Here is a 16,031-nt window from a genome sequence, read left to right as displayed (position 1 = left end):
CCTGAATGATGTCCTCCTCTCCCTATTTATATAAGCTAACCTGCTTCCAATCGAATCACAACCATTCTCAGAGTGGGACTTATTTCCTCGAACCCTCCTTATCTCGACCAGTCCTACTCCTACTAGGATTTTAAACTCAACCCGTTATCAAGCCAGATTCAATCCCAAACTCCAACATCCTTATCTTATCAAAACTCCCTCTCGTATCAAGATTCAACTACCCATGGATTCCTAATAAGACACGGTCGGCCTTGGCTATGTGGCCCCTAAACTAGATGACCCCCAATGACTCCTAAGTAAGGCCTTTAGGCCGAGAACAACTTAGTGCTCAGCCCAAACTAATATTTTGGGCCCAAACAGTTGGGTTTTAGTATAGGTATAATTTAACACTTCTCAAAACATTATGGAAATTTAAAAAAAAAATGCGTTGTAGTATTATTGGTCCATAAAATGAAGTATGTGCTCTTTTGAAAATCGTTTATGTAGGAACAGCTTATGTTCATAAGCAATGCACTTTAGTTAGAAGTGTTTTTAGTTGAACCGTTTATTAAAAATTCAAGCAATTCTTTAGGTAACATCTCATAAGTGTTTCTCTATAAAGTGCATGTATGATAAGCATAATTTTGTTGTTGTTGGGTGCTCAAATCCCAAATAACTGACCACTTAGCAATGCACTAACCAAAGCTCAAGGCTGAGGCCCCTAACTTACAAGTCAAGATGCGAATTTGGATCCATAAGACTTGAACCTCAATCTTGGAGGTGAGGAAATTGGATTTTGGGCTAGGACTCTGGTAAGAGTTTTGTGTTCATGTATGAATTTTTTAGCAGTGTGGTCTCAATTCACAATAAACACTAACATTAGTTGTATAAGAAGAGGTGGGCAAAACATTATTAGTGACTAAGTCGGTGAATATGAATTTATCAGCCTAATTAGTCATGTATAGGTCTTTACGCATCTCATCTATACAACTAATGTTAGCGGCTATTGTTAATTTGTTTTTTGCAATGATCATTAGGTTAAAGGCTCAAATTTTGTTCTTGCACCAAAGATTGAGAGCAATAATGCGCTATGCCAATAATTACTGTGTTTTAATCTCATAGCACACCAAAACATGCATAGTTAAATGATCCCCTTAGAGCAACTCCACCCTTGGTGGTTGCTCGGGGGACAGGCGAAGGGAAAGGGCCCGAGGGCCGGTGGATAGGGCTCCAGCGTTGGGCAGCCTGAGTGAAAGTGGGAGCCCGAGGGCCAGGCCCGTGGAAGATTGCCAGCCCTGCAGCCCGAGATGGGTGTGACGTCAGGCTGACGCCAGGTCTAGCGTCGGTCCTTTTTTTATTTTTTATGTCAGGCGCGTACCCTTCACTCGCGAATGGGGGCGCGTCAGCCGACAACTTTATAGGGCTTGGTGCCCGCGCGCCAGTTTCAGTAGGTGACCGTTGAGAAGCCATGTGGCTTCCCACGGTCAGTTCGATCTCAACAGCTCTTTAATATGAGCCTTCCGATTTGAAACGGTAATAAAAAAAACTGATTTAATATCAACTGTTCGATCTGAGATCAACAGTTGATATTAATCTGCTTTATAAATTAAAAAAAATAGTTTTAAAATTAAGAAAAGTTACCGTTGTGACACGTGGGCACAATCTAGAGTGTTGGAATTTAATTAAATCCAACGGCAGAGATTAATTATTTGAATAAAAAAATTTAAAAATTGTAAAAAAATCCAAAGTTTTTTTTTGAAAATTAAAAAAAAAAAATGTTTCTACTTTTCTATAAATACCTTCTCATTATCATCTACCTTACACCACAATTTAATATGTTCTCAACTACTTTCAATCACATTCCCATCTTTCACTCAAAGTTTCAATCCAATTTTTTTCAACAAAATGATTACTGATGCAGGTACGATTGGACGTCTCTTGAAGATGTTGCATTGTGTACTAACTGGGTTGAAGTTACTCATATTTCGCATACAGTTAATGAGATGCAGTTGCGAGAAATGTGGAGTCTTATTCATACCAATTATCTTGAGAAAATGGGTGGGAGTAGAACCAAAGAATCGATGTCTAGTCGTTAGAAATTACTTAGCCAATCGTTTACTATTTGGAGAGACTCCTTGGCACAAGCTAGTAGTAATCTTCGAAGTGGGGAAAATTACACGGATCATGTAACAATATATTATTTATTTGTTTGTATTATACCCAAATTTACATTGTAATTATTTGTTTGTATTATTTATTTGTTACCTACTTTGATTATAATTTTTTGGTTGTATTATTTATTTGTTACCTACTTTAATTATAATTATTTGTTTGTATTATTTATTTGTTACCTACTTTGATTATAATTATTTTTTATCCCCCATTGTGTAGCTAATTCAAGCACAAGCTTGGTATAGTGCCAAAACCAAAACCAAAAATAAATTATTCAACCGGTGGGAATGTTGGAATATTGTCAAAGATTGTCCTAAATTCAGAGTTGTGCCTGTCGGTCCAGAAGTTGTCATGAATAGCATCCATTTACACTCTACACCTGATAATGGCTAGCATGAAGATGATGCAGAAGAAGTGCCCGAAATGCCCATCCCTGAACAAGCGTCAGGTTTGACCCGTTATCCAATTAGGCCTCAAGGTAAGAAGGCTTCAAAGAGAAAAGGAAGTGCTTCCAAGCATGATTATGCAAAGTACATGGAAGAACTTACTCGCCATAGTGAATTAATTTTGGCGCGGGAAATGGCGAAATTTGAGGCTAATAAGGTTAGAGATGAGGCAAAAGCTACAACTATTGAGAGAGAATTTCAAGCTAATGAGAGAGAAAGAGAGGTACTTAGGCAAGAAAGGGATTTGGTTAGAGAAGAAAAAATGGTTCAACGAAATCGTGAGATTATGAACACGCCTTTAGAAGGAAAGTCTCTAAATTCTAAATATTTTTGAAAGTCGGAGAAAGAGGATGTGGTGCATAGGAGGCGTGCAAGAGAAGCGAAAGCAAGAGGAGATGGTCCTAGCACGACAAGAGAAGATCATCCTAGCACCACAAATTGGTTAAGTTATGATGAATAGAGTACTTTTTGTAATCGGAGCCCATAGTTTTCCAATCACCTTGGGTTGTAATTATTATTTATTGAATTAAGTATTTTATGTTGTTTCCAATTTATTGAATTTAGTACTTTATTTAAAGTGAGAGTAAATTTATTTAATATGGTAATATATTTATACTATAAGAGAATCTTTATTCAAATGACATAAACACACCAAATAAAAAACTCACGAAATGAACTAAAATAAAACGCACCAAATAAAATTACATAAACACACCAAATAATAAAAAACTCACTAAAATAAAACACACCAAATAAAATTACATAAACACACCAAATAATAAAAACCTCACTAAATGAACTAAAATAATACACACCAAATAAAATTATATAAACATACCAAATAATAAAAAACACATTAAATGAACTTAATTATCTTCAGCTTGTTTCAATGCTCACTGGTGCTCTATCAAGTCATTTTGCCGGGCATTGTGCATGTCTGGCCTTTGAAATGTAGTATATCGTTGAATGACCCTTTCATTGTAACGTCTATCTCTTTCTAATGTCTCATGTTGCATGGGCTTATTGGTGGCATCATGAGCACAATATATACGTGTTCTTGAATTGTTCATCGTGTCTGGCTCATATTCATCAACGGCTTCATAATCGTACTCATCTTCCACAAACATGTTGTGAAGAATGATGCATGTCATCATGATGGATCGAAGCGACTCTACATCAAACAATCTGGCAGCACCCCTGACGATCGCCCAGCGAGCTTGGAGGATACTAAAACAACGCTCCACATCCTTCTTGCACCCCTCTTGACAACTTGCAAAGTGTTTTTCCTTTGCACTTTGCGGATGTGGCACTGTTTTGACAAATGCTGACCACCTTGGATAAATGCCGTCAGCTAGGTAGTATGGCCCGTTGTACATACGTCTGTTGACCTCATACGTGACTTTTGGTACATTTCCTTGCAGGATATCGTTAAACACTGGGGATTGAGCAAGGACGTTGAGGTCATTTTTATCTCTCGAAACCCCGAAAAAGGCGTGCTAAATCCATGTATCAAAAGATGCCACCGCCTCCAAAATGATACTTTTTGCTCATTTTCTGTCTCCATAAGCGCTTTGCTATGCACTTGGACAATTTTTTCCACATCCAATGCATACAATCAATGCTCTCAATCATCCCAGGAAAACCTCGCATCTCGGCCTTCTTCAGAAGCCTTTCCAAGTCCATGTGAGTAGGTTTCCGGAGGTACTCTACGGTGTAGATAGATTCGATTGCTCCGCAAAACCTCATCAGGGACTCAAGAATGGTTGATTTCCCCATCCTCGCTATCTCATCCACTTGGTCTGCAGATGCTTCATGCGCAAGCATCCGCAGCGCAGCAGTAATTTTTTACTCAAGAATGAGACTTATAGCACCACAAGCATCATTCGTTTGCACAAAGTAAGAATCATGGTTGCAAACAGCAATCATGATTTTGTTGAACAAATGTCATTCCATTCTAAAACGACGTCTGAAGTAAGTATCAGGAAATGCACTATTATGGATAAAATAATGGTCCAACAGCTCAACACCTCGTTGTTGCCTGCTTCTATCAAGGTTTTCGGAACGGGTGGGCCTGCATATCTGAGCCACAGCTTGGATGACTGGACAGGAATGTGAGTCTCTGGCCATTCTTACCTTGTCATCTCTCCTTCTCCGCTCCTCATCATTTTCCTTCTCATTTTGGGCTATATGGAGATTGAACATTCCTTCAGATTGGTTAAACAATTCTTCCTCTTCTTGATTGATTTCCCACATCATGCTTGAAGAAGAAGACATTGTAAGTAGAAACTATGAATAATGATACAGATTTTGATTTGGTGAAAAAGGAAGTAGAAACTATGAATAATGATAGAGATATTGAGAAAATTGGTGTGAGATTTAAAAGGATGGATGATGGATTATATGGAGGATTTTGAAATGATTAGGTTGTAGATAGTGCCACATAGCATGCCGTCATTTGTTAAAAATCTGATCGAAATATATCCTAAAAGATTCTGAAAAGATAACGACACGTGGCACGATGACATTGGATAAAAATCTTATCGAAATCCATCACCAATAATTATCTTTTCGGATAATGACACGTGGCGCAACGAGAATGATTTAAAATCTGATCGAAATCTATTCTCAAAGATTCTGAAAAGATAACGACACGTGACACGATGACATTAGATAAAAATCTTATTGAAATCTATGATCAAGAATAGTTGTTTTTGGTAAATGACACGTGACGTAACGAGAACGATTTAAAATATCTTATCCGAAATTACAAATAAATTTATTTAGTATTATTTTGTAAAAAAAAAAATTAATAATATTTTATTACCTATTGCCATGGCTATTCAGATGCAACGGTGGAGATGCAAAAGGTAATTACTTTTTTATTAGGATAGTTACTGTTCACAGAATGGATTGAATAGTGGATTGCCTGGGAAGAGGGTTCCAAAGGTGGAGTTGCTCTTAAATGAAAAACATGAGTACTAAAAGACCGGTGAGAAGAGAACAGGAGCTCCTATTTCATTGCATTATTTCTAAGAAAAATTAATAAATTTTTTTTAGAAGTTTTGAGTTTTAACGATAAGGATAAAATAAAGGGTAAAATAAATAGTACTATGATTTATTTTTTAGCGTAAAAATATAATTTTTGGTTCGATGAAATTTCCTGTTTTCTATCTCTCTCCTTTTTCTCTGTTTTTACTTTGACTCTTCCATGGCATATTCTTTGAGAATTCAGAAAAAGGGTTCGTCGGTCTTCTTCTGTCTGATGCACACAAGTTCATCAGGTGCGTGCTACTACCAAAGTTCCCATTTCCCTGCCTAATTAAAAGATTTTTTTACAGTCTTAATAATTATTTATATATAATAAACATTGTATATGGTTGTAGCTGAGCTCTTTTTTTGTTTGTTTGAATTCTGGGTCGTCGAGTTTTGAGATCTTGATGCTCTGTAACTTTTGAGTTCGTTCTGAAAGCTCAGTGTTCTGTGATTTCTCTGTAATCTTGCCTCTCTGGGTTGGCTTTATTTATTTATTTTGGGTTTTTTATTTTTTTCACAATTGCATATTATTTTGTTCAATATTTGAAGGAAATTCCTGGAGCATTTCAGTACAATTTGCTCCCCTTTTTTGGGGACTTTCATATCGTAGTGGATCTGTACAATTTTCTCTATTTTCTTTTCAAAGTTGGTTTTGCATTTTCTGTTTGGTTTCCCAGAAAATTTAGGGTGATGAGAAGATGGAGAATAAAAGTATTTAAAAAATGGTAATGCTCTAACGCAATCAATATGCTAATAACCCAGTTGACTTTTTTCCTTTTAAAGAAAGTATAAAAACGCGGTTCTCTTTTCAATTTGTTTTTAATGGTACATTTGGTTTGACTTCTGATGGAAGCACATTACAAGCAGCAAAGTTTCCTATTAAGCTTGTGAGATGAAGTTGTGGAGGGAGGATACTTGTTGTGTTTGTTACAACCTTTCGTTGCCGGTGAATTTACTTTCCTATTTTGGTATGATTTTTGTGCAAATTGCTTCCTGAGATTCTTTCATTCTTACAACTATCTTAGGCTGTTCATAATGTATTGTTTATGTTTAGTGTTTGCTTAAATTTATGGATTTTTTTTATACGAGCGGTATTTGAGGGAGGGGGAACCGAAACTAGGATCTTGGGTGCAAGGCTAAATGCTCCTAACCAGTTGAGCTACAAGTGCCTTTCATCTGATCCTTTAATTTGGGCTATATGGTGGCCTGTGGTCTGATTTAAAGCCCCATTAAGATATGTTGTCTGGTTTATTGATTATATGTGCACTACCAGTGAGCTCTTTCCCAATCTGGGCTTCGTTCCCCTTTCATGGATTTGATTGTATTTCAACTAATCTAGATTTCCCAGACGGATCCTGTCAAATGTTTTAATTTTTTCTATGAATACTTACTATATCCTATGAATTTCATTGCACCGGAAACTATTACAGGAGAAGTTCGAATCTGTTCTGTTCAGATATTGATCTGTCTTGGTTTGACATGGTTTATGCGTTACTGGTTTCCGGATAGGCACTGTGTGTTTTAGCAGAAAGTTTTGTCTACTGAAAACCCCTTTATTCATGCTCTCAATTATTTTGGTGGCAAAAGAAAATGCATGATGCTCAATCGATTAAAATTTCTTAAAACTCTTTTTTTTTTTCACATTTTGTGAATTTAATTCAGATGACAGTTAAACCTCAACCTTAATGAAGCTTTCTGATCTTGTGCTATCGAGATCTTCGTGTTCTGGTTTCAGTGGTAGTTTTACAAGCATGAATCTGATAATTTGGTTCTGTTTCCCTTTACAGCAGTGTAGTTGCTAATGTCTCCACCACTATTCGGCGGTGAGGAGGAAGGGAAGAGCAATGGGTCTATGGACTGTATCTCACATAATGGCTCTGGACTGAAAGAACTTAACTACCATGGGCTGTCAGACTGTTCTTCAGTCAACAGCTCCATGGTCTCAAACTTGTCAGAGGGGAATAAGAACAATCTGAATTTTAAGGCTCCAGAGTTGAGGCTCGGTCTTCCTGCATCCCAATCACCAGAACGGGAATCAGATCTTTGCTTGCTGAGCTCAGGGAAACTTGACGAGAAACCACTGTTTCCTTTGCTTCCTTCAAAAGATGGAATCTGATCCTCATCACAGAAGGATGGGGTTTCAGGCAACAAAAGGGGCTTTGCTGACACCATGGACAGATTCTCTGAAGTGAAAAGTTCTGCATATACTGAAGGAATGGATGTTTCATGCAGCTGGTTCTGATTCTGAATCTCCAGAATCTGTGGGACAAGGGAAGTTCCCTTTGAATTCAATCAATGTAATGCTATCATCCAAGCCTTCTGGGACTCAGCCAACGATAACAAAAGAGGCACGTACTAAAGTCTTACAAGAACAGTCTAATGCTACAAATGGAGGCAGCCATAACCCTTTGGGTGCTTCTAACAACGGCAGTGCCCCAGCTGCTAAATAAGTCAACATTTTAGATGGAGAACTATGAAGTTTTATATGAAATTTGTGGTCTGTTTGTAATTGTAGCCGCTTTTGGTTGACAGGGCACAAGTTGTTGGATGGCCTTGAATTAGATCATTTAGGAAGAATTCTCCAGCCACCACGTCAAAGAATAATGACGAAGTGAATGGAAAACCTGGTCCCGGTGGACTTTTTGTCAAGTTCAGCATGGATGGGGCTCCCTACCTGAGAACATATTCTACATTTCAAGATCTGTCTTCTGCTCTGGAAAAAGATGTTCAGCTCTTTTACCATAGGTGAATTATTGCTGTATTTAATATTGATATCATATCTTTATTATTATTTTTTCTTTCGTACCAATGTGGTCATTTCATGTTTTACATATAGAAAAAACATTCCATTTCTGCTTGGACCCAATTTGCGCACTTTTAATTGTGATTTCAGGGCAATAAGGGTCCCGTGGAGCTCCAGGGAGGGAAAGACCGAGTGAGAGTAAGCTGAGAGATGATCTTCATGGATCAGAATATGTGCATATATACGAGGATAAGGATGGTGACTGGATGCTTGTTGGGGATGTCCCGTGAGAGTAAGTTCTGATTCACGTCTTTGGCATTCCTTTATTTTTCTTATTGTTATAGTGTAGAAAGTTAGAAACATTCTTTCATTATTTCTGAAAATTGAAGCTTTTGTTTTGAAGTTAACCCTTCATAGTTCTCACTCAAAAAACAATAAAGTTTGATGTATTGCGTACAATTTACATGTATGGTTTATAAAACGGGGAATGTTAGGATTCCCCCATCAATGAGAGTGAGGACTTACCTTGTGAAGGAGGGTGATACTAAATTTTAGACATATGAGAAGGATGAGAATCTTCTTAACGAAACGCTACATTACCCCATTGTCAAGATGGCAATACCATATTGTAGACTTGCAAGAAACTAGAGATCTTAATCATCTGAAGGACTGGATAGTCTGGATTAATCTACATTTTATCCTTCTTAATTCCCAAGTTATCCACTAATTTGTATCCATGTGATGATTATGTATGGATGCAAGTTATGGTATTGGATGTTTATGATGTGTGTAGGATGACACGAATAAAAAGTTTGTGAAAGCATACATGAATCTTAGTTACTTAACATATAACCTTTTGAGGTCCAAATGAACCCTTGCATACACTAATTTGTAATCATTTTCAGTATTTTTTTGTAGAATAAAATACAAAAAGATAGGGTGGTGCCATCCAAACACCTCTTTTTACCTTCCACACACTCTCAATTTCCGGCTGTCCGATCGAATGAATGGAACTGTGGTATTTGTGGGAAGTAGAATGATTTGGCATGCACTTCAGTAACTCAGTTAGCCTTACAGTAGACAATTGCTTTTATTTTTGCTAGTTCTATTTGGCTCTGCTGTACATAATTGTAATGTCTAGTTTTTTACGAGATAAACATTCTGGATCTTTTCACCTTTTGATTTAAATGATGAATTGTACTCTTATCTTATCCTGTTGCTTTGTTCCATAGCTCCTAGGGCCATGGAGAAGTCCAAGAACCGGAACTAGCCAGTGGCAGAAATCGACTGCTTCAGGTTGCCAAATTCAAAGTAAACATCTGAGCTATGGGGAAAGAGGTGTGAGCTGCTAAAGTGGGAACTTTGGAAGGATACACTGGCAGTGGCCTTGGGCTGGATGGTACATGGTAGCATTGCGTCGAGCAACTTGTCTTGTTCATGTTTTGATGTTTGAGTCGGGTCGTTTTGTGTCTGTTTATTATAAAACATCTTGAAACTGGTTAAGAATGTTGGTAATTTGTGGAATTGATAATGTTATAGCCAATTTAGTTGAAGTTGTTTAATTTGATGAATCTGTGATGCTGATTATTATTTTCTGCATATCCCTTCTTTTTGGTAGTAATAGTTAGTTCTGTTCTTTATTCTTCTCTAGATTGGGCTGAGTCGGGCCGCACCATAACTGCGTCTTAAAACGTTTTGGCATTGGGCGGCCCAGCCCAGTACACTCAGGGTTACATATAAAACTCAGTCAAACGTTATGCATAAATATTATTCTCAACAAACCATATTCTAAGTTTTCATAACGTGCAGAATGGATTATATAAGAATTGATCGGGCGAGTCCGTCGGGTTGGATTCTCTTCCTCTCTGCGCCTTGACTACCGCCCCATGTGGTGGCCTGTTATATAAAATTGCTAGACAACATTGTTCAAGTAAGAACTTCGACAACATTGTATATATAATAACTGAACAAACAGTGTGTCGTGTCTTAATATTTTGTTTCCTTTGTCCTGTTGGTTAAACAGGATTTAGCTCCTGGTAACAGATATGTCATGTTTTGTTTTTACCACTATTAAATTTTAGTGCAACTTAATTAGTTTATTAAACATTTTTTGCTCTTCCATTCGTTCGTCGATGTGAATTCGACAGAACCTGATCCATCTGACATGATTTTCCATTCTGAAATTTGTTGTTTTTCTTTGTCATTTTCTCTTCTATTCCGATTGGATTGGTGGTATTCACAAGAATATATTTGAACTTGGATGCTTTACAATGGTAACAATTTTCGCACTTTCGTTTTTTGTTTCTATAATTCTCCCTTGTTCCTTAATACTTCTATGATTTATTCATCCAAAGGTTAGAAAAGAAAGGAGTGCTGGGAAAGAAATAGGAGTGCGAAATTCATTTTCCATTTAAGTTTTTTCATGAGACTCCCAAATTTGTATTTGAAATACGATGAATTTCATGTACTCAAGAAAAATATATTATGGCAAACCCATTTTTATTAATTCTAAAAATCAAAATGATATTATCATATATTGTGGTCCGGCTGCAATGGTACGTTCTACTTAAGCGGTACAGGTTTTACGCAAGATCTAAACATTGCAAAGATCCATTAAATTCCTATATACAAGATCTTATCGTTGAAGTCACTTAGTACTAAAGTGAGAGGTCTTAAGTTTGATTCTGGCTAAAGACGAATTTGAACTATATTATTAAAAAAATTGCGATATTGCAGCCGAAAGTCACGTTTGCTATTTTTATGATTCAAGTGACTATAAGATCCAGTAACTAAAATAAAGTGCATACTTTTATAGATCCAGTTGATTGGAATGTTATCTGACTTCTGATGAAGCAAAAGCAAATCCTTCACTTCTCTTGTGGCGGAAGAATATTTGCTAGATTTGCCAACAAAGTATAATGGGGGTACGTATGTCAACAAATACATTTTATGCCAAAAAAAAAACAATTAAAATGCATTATCGCAAAAAAATAAACTTTATTTGTCATTACATTTGATGTGACAATTATATCACTTTGATTAATGAACCTTTTGACTTTATTTCTTGTAAAATGTTGACCATTTTGGTTGGCAAAACTAGTGATCATCATGTGTGGTGTTTTATTTTGGATTTAAGCCATATATTCCTTAATTTAATTATTCGTATTATTGTGAGGTAAGTGAGTTAGTTAGTGTTAAGCATAATCATGACATTTCATTTTAAATAATATAATTTCAAACTAATATTTTGATTGGAGTTGGATATGTTAATTTGTAGATTCCATAAATGATCATGTTACTTTTGATTTCAATCAGATGAAGTGGGTGGCTTATGTTCATATAACCTTTGATTAAGAAATAAGATGATGTTTTTTTGTCATTTTCTTCCCATTTGTCATTTATTATGGAGAATGGGAACTTAATTAGTGTGACAAAGGCAAGACATTTGATTTGTAGTACAAGCTTAGTCTTTTGGTGGAATTGTTTAAACATATCTAAAGGGTGATTTTGATGAATCGTATTGTATATTTGTACATCAAATCAAACTATTAAACTCTATTTTGTTAAAAAAAAATGCAATCTCACATCATAAATTTGACAAAATGAATTAAAATTTATATTACATGGTTTTACTTCTAATTGTACTGATACTTTTTGTGTAAAATTCGACACGCAAATTGCTAAATTGGAACAATATAGATGTGATCAATAGTAAGCCACCTATCTGATTTTGAAATCTTGACATTAGATTTTCAAATCTTAGTTCACCACCCAAAATCTTCCCATTACATTTTCAACGTGGAACTCTAATATCATAGTTCACCTTTTAATGGATCTCAAAATCTTCCATGTATATAAAAAATACAATTCAAGTTGACTTTAGGATTCGTAACCCTTGCTTCATTACCCAAAATATTCTTATGCGCATTTTCGATGTGGAAATTTTGGGCATCACAACTCCTCTTTTCACTTGTAATCTTGTACCCTGTTTCACACTCACCACCAAAAAAAAATAACCGGTTCTTTGGCTGACCATAGCTGGCAGCTGCATGCAGTGTTTCTCTAACTTGGTTGAATTGGGTCATCAATTTATTGGTCACTGGAATTATGTACCTTGACATTATGTAATTATTTAGTATTGATTAATGAACGACTATGCTATCATTTCTTGTCAAAAAAGTAAAATAATTTTTATTTTCCATAACGTTGAAAGAGGTCATGAATTCAAATTTCCATACTCAAATGATCAAAAACTTGGTTGCCCGAAAGGAAACTTATGTCTTCCTATCTTGTACTCTGACGAGGACGATGAAATCTTGTCATCTGTTTTGAATTTTGAAATTGTTTGCAGTCGTGTTTAATGGTGACCATATTCAATTTGAAATTGATCATGTACGTACTTTGGTTTGTTGATTCATGATAAAGTTCTACTCATTTTGCATTTAGAGTTTAAGGTTTAGAATCTGAATTAATATTATCATCGTGTTCAATTTGGAAACAATTTTAGACAAAACAATACAATCAACACAGAAAAATTAGAAGACATTAGAAATAACGAAAATTCTATAGTTCTTTGGAGCAGCAACGGAGTGAAGGTAGGGGCACATTTAGGTGTCTTTGACCCCAATAACTTGCTTTTTCACCATATAAATAGAAAAACCAAGTTTCATTTTATATACTTTCTGTAAATTAGAAGTCATTTGCCTCTCCATTAACCAATATGTTTAATTTTAGCATTTGATATTGACACAATATTAAAAATAAGACGTGCCAAGTCGATAGTGTATGTTTATTACTTTTTAAGCTTATATACATGCATGCCTTCGAAACATCTCACTTCGTTCAAAACTATAGCTCAAAATAGTGTGATCAATTTTAAGATAAATTTTACATGTCTGTTGCAATTAAATTCTGACTCGTTTTAGATATTCTATATTATATCATTTTTAACCGTTCGTTATAATAGTATTCTTAAGGCTTAACAAAATATCTAACAATTAAAAAAAAACTTATACGCCAACGTATACAATACCCGAGTATGCAAAAATATATCTAAATTGGTAAAGTAGTTAGAACTTAGAATCGTTAGTAAGGTTCGCTGTAATTAATTATGAGTTCATTTGAAGTTCCTCATCTGGGAATATTCTTGTCTGGTTATAAAATAATTTTATAAGAGGATTAAAAATTAAAGTAAATGTTGGGATTTTAGTTTTTTGACGGGGACCAATAATAGGCTTATCATGTGGCTCAAATCAAATCCTTCTTTGAAGCACAGACAGATGTGCTGCAGATTGGCTGCGTTAAAAATAGGAGATGGATTGTCTGCCCTCCTCTCCACATACCCTCCTCATATCCTTTTGTTTTGTGTGATCATGGTTAAGTCTCGTCAACATTTATTTTTTGTCTTATTATTTTTATAATTAATATAAAATGTTGACGTAGCTTAAACCGTAACGGCATAAAACAAGAGGCATGTGAAGAGTATGGGGAGAGGAGGGTAAACAATCCATCTCTGTAAAAATAAATGTGATTGATGGCAAAGGTCATCCTTTGTTGGGGCTGATGGAGTATCTATATCTGTATATATCTTGTGTGTATGTATGTGTATATATATATATATAAAAGAGGTATTCACCAAATTCCTCCCATTAGACAGATGTGCTGCAGATTGGCTGCAGTAAAAATAAATGTGATTGACGGCAAAGGTCATTCTTTGTTGGGGCTGATGGAGTACCTATATCTGTGTGTGTGTTGTATAAGAGGTATTCACCGAATTCCTTCCTGAACTTGTAAGGAGCTGCTAATTTCCTCCTTGAACCTTAATTTTAGCCAATTACTCCGAAACTTGTGTAATTCACCAATTTATCCCCTACCGTTATATCTTAGAATTTTCCATCCAATTTGATCACATGCTCAACACATGCTAATGGTGTGAGGGCAAAAAGGTAATCATATACCACAACCAAACCTAATCGTTGTCGGGTATATGGGGAAGCAGGGGAAGGCGAGCCACATCCTAGGGTTATAATCTGAGAAAAGATAATCAGGAAGCAGGGGGAACAGTAAGTATCGTGGTCAGAGATGGTGGGCATCCTCAAAGATCATCCTCCAAGATACAGTAAGTCTTCAATTTTTCCTTTTCAATTCCCTCCAAGATACAGACCAAGCAAATTATTCTCTCTGTCTATCCCTCACGTAGGCTTTCTAGGTGTTGTTGCAATTGTCCATGTTGGGATTTTAGTGCTCTTTGAATTCATCTTTGTCTTTTCAATCAAAGCATTGAACTTCCAGAAGAGATGAAAACAACCCTTATACACGTACATGTGAATAAATTGAGGGACTTAATGATCTTTAGTTTTGCTCAGAGTCCACGAACATGTCGTAGAAATTAATGGGTGACTGGAATTAACGTACTTGGGTTTAGGGTTGCTTCACACTTTTGTCGACATAAAAGACACATTTAATTGGGTGAACCATCTTCTTCCTGATTATATTTTAATGCATTTGTTGTAGGTAATCATGACCTATTCACACTTGAAATACACCATGGTGGTCACTTTAAAGCTGGTCAGTATGTGGGTGTTATTGTACAATGGGTTGACAATTATACTAAAGATTATATGTCCATGCTTGAACTGTATGAGGTTGCTACCGCGTTGGGGGTATAATAAAGAGACTGCATATTTTTACTATTGGCACCAAATAAAGGGTTTTTTTGCAAATTGAATGCGATGCAGATGTGTTTCAGTGGGTTTCACTCACCTCCTCAAGTTAGGTTGCATTTGTTATACTTGGTTGACTTAAGGAAAATCACAAACAATCTTGGGAGTGATCCATGTGCAGCTTCCTTTGTTGATGTGGATGTTCAGTTTGAAGGGTTTAATGGGGATGATGAATACGAAGAAAATTAGAGTGTGGAGGTTGTTGGAGACACTATAGAAGGAATAGATGAAGAGGTTACAGATTCAGAAAAAGAGGAAGATGACAATGGGGTTACTCTAAGTTGAAGGATTCTGACTATGAACAATCCGAGGAAGATGATGATAAAGGTGCAAAAAATGTAGAGGCAAATGACATGTTGTTTGATTAGATTGTAGCGGGTGATTCTATTGAAGAAACACATAAAGAACTTGGTGAGATCTCCACTGAAGAATACAATTCAGAAGATTTAGATAGTGTTAGGTCTAAGTCTGAAGAGCATGAAGCCAATGTGAGGGTTAGAAGAAGACTCAAAACACCTAAGCTACCTCAATATAGGAGAGAGTCAGATAAAATTAATCCCACTCTTCATCTAGGGTTGGAATTTCCAAACATGAAACAATGAAAATAGGCAGTAAGGGCATATAGCGTGTCTGTTTGTCGACCGCTAGATTGAGGAGTGAATGATTCCAACAGATTGTGGATTAAGTGTCTAGGAAAATATGCAGTACCTTGTCAATGGAAATTGTATGGCTCTTTTTTGGGGAAGGGACCAATGGTTAGAATTAAAACCTATAATCCTGAACACATTTGTGTAAGGGAGGAGCACTCTAAATTTACCACCTCCTTATGGTTAGCTGATCGGTTCGATGATGAGCTTAGATCGAAACTCAATATGAGTGTGACTAGTTTCATGGAACTTGTGAGAAAGCATTATGGTATTGACATAACAAAAAACC

The 16,031-nt window shown here is 36.1% G+C and overlaps 1 pseudogene; it reads left to right on the top strand.

Moving 5' to 3' along the window:
* The first annotated feature begins 6,371 nt into the window (after positions 1 to 6,371).
* On the top strand, positions 6,372 to 8,253 carry LOC114821791 (auxin-responsive protein IAA9-like; annotated as a pseudogene).
* The last annotated feature ends 7,778 nt before the right edge of the window (positions 8,254 to 16,031 follow it).

This window comes from Malus domestica, chromosome 15 (assembly GCF_042453785.1).
Source record: "Malus domestica chromosome 15, GDT2T_hap1".
NCBI classification, from domain to species: Eukaryota; Viridiplantae; Streptophyta; class Magnoliopsida; order Rosales; family Rosaceae; genus Malus; species Malus domestica.
The sequence above is the reverse complement of the archived record's forward strand: the minus strand, read 5'-3'. Positions and strand labels throughout refer to the sequence as shown.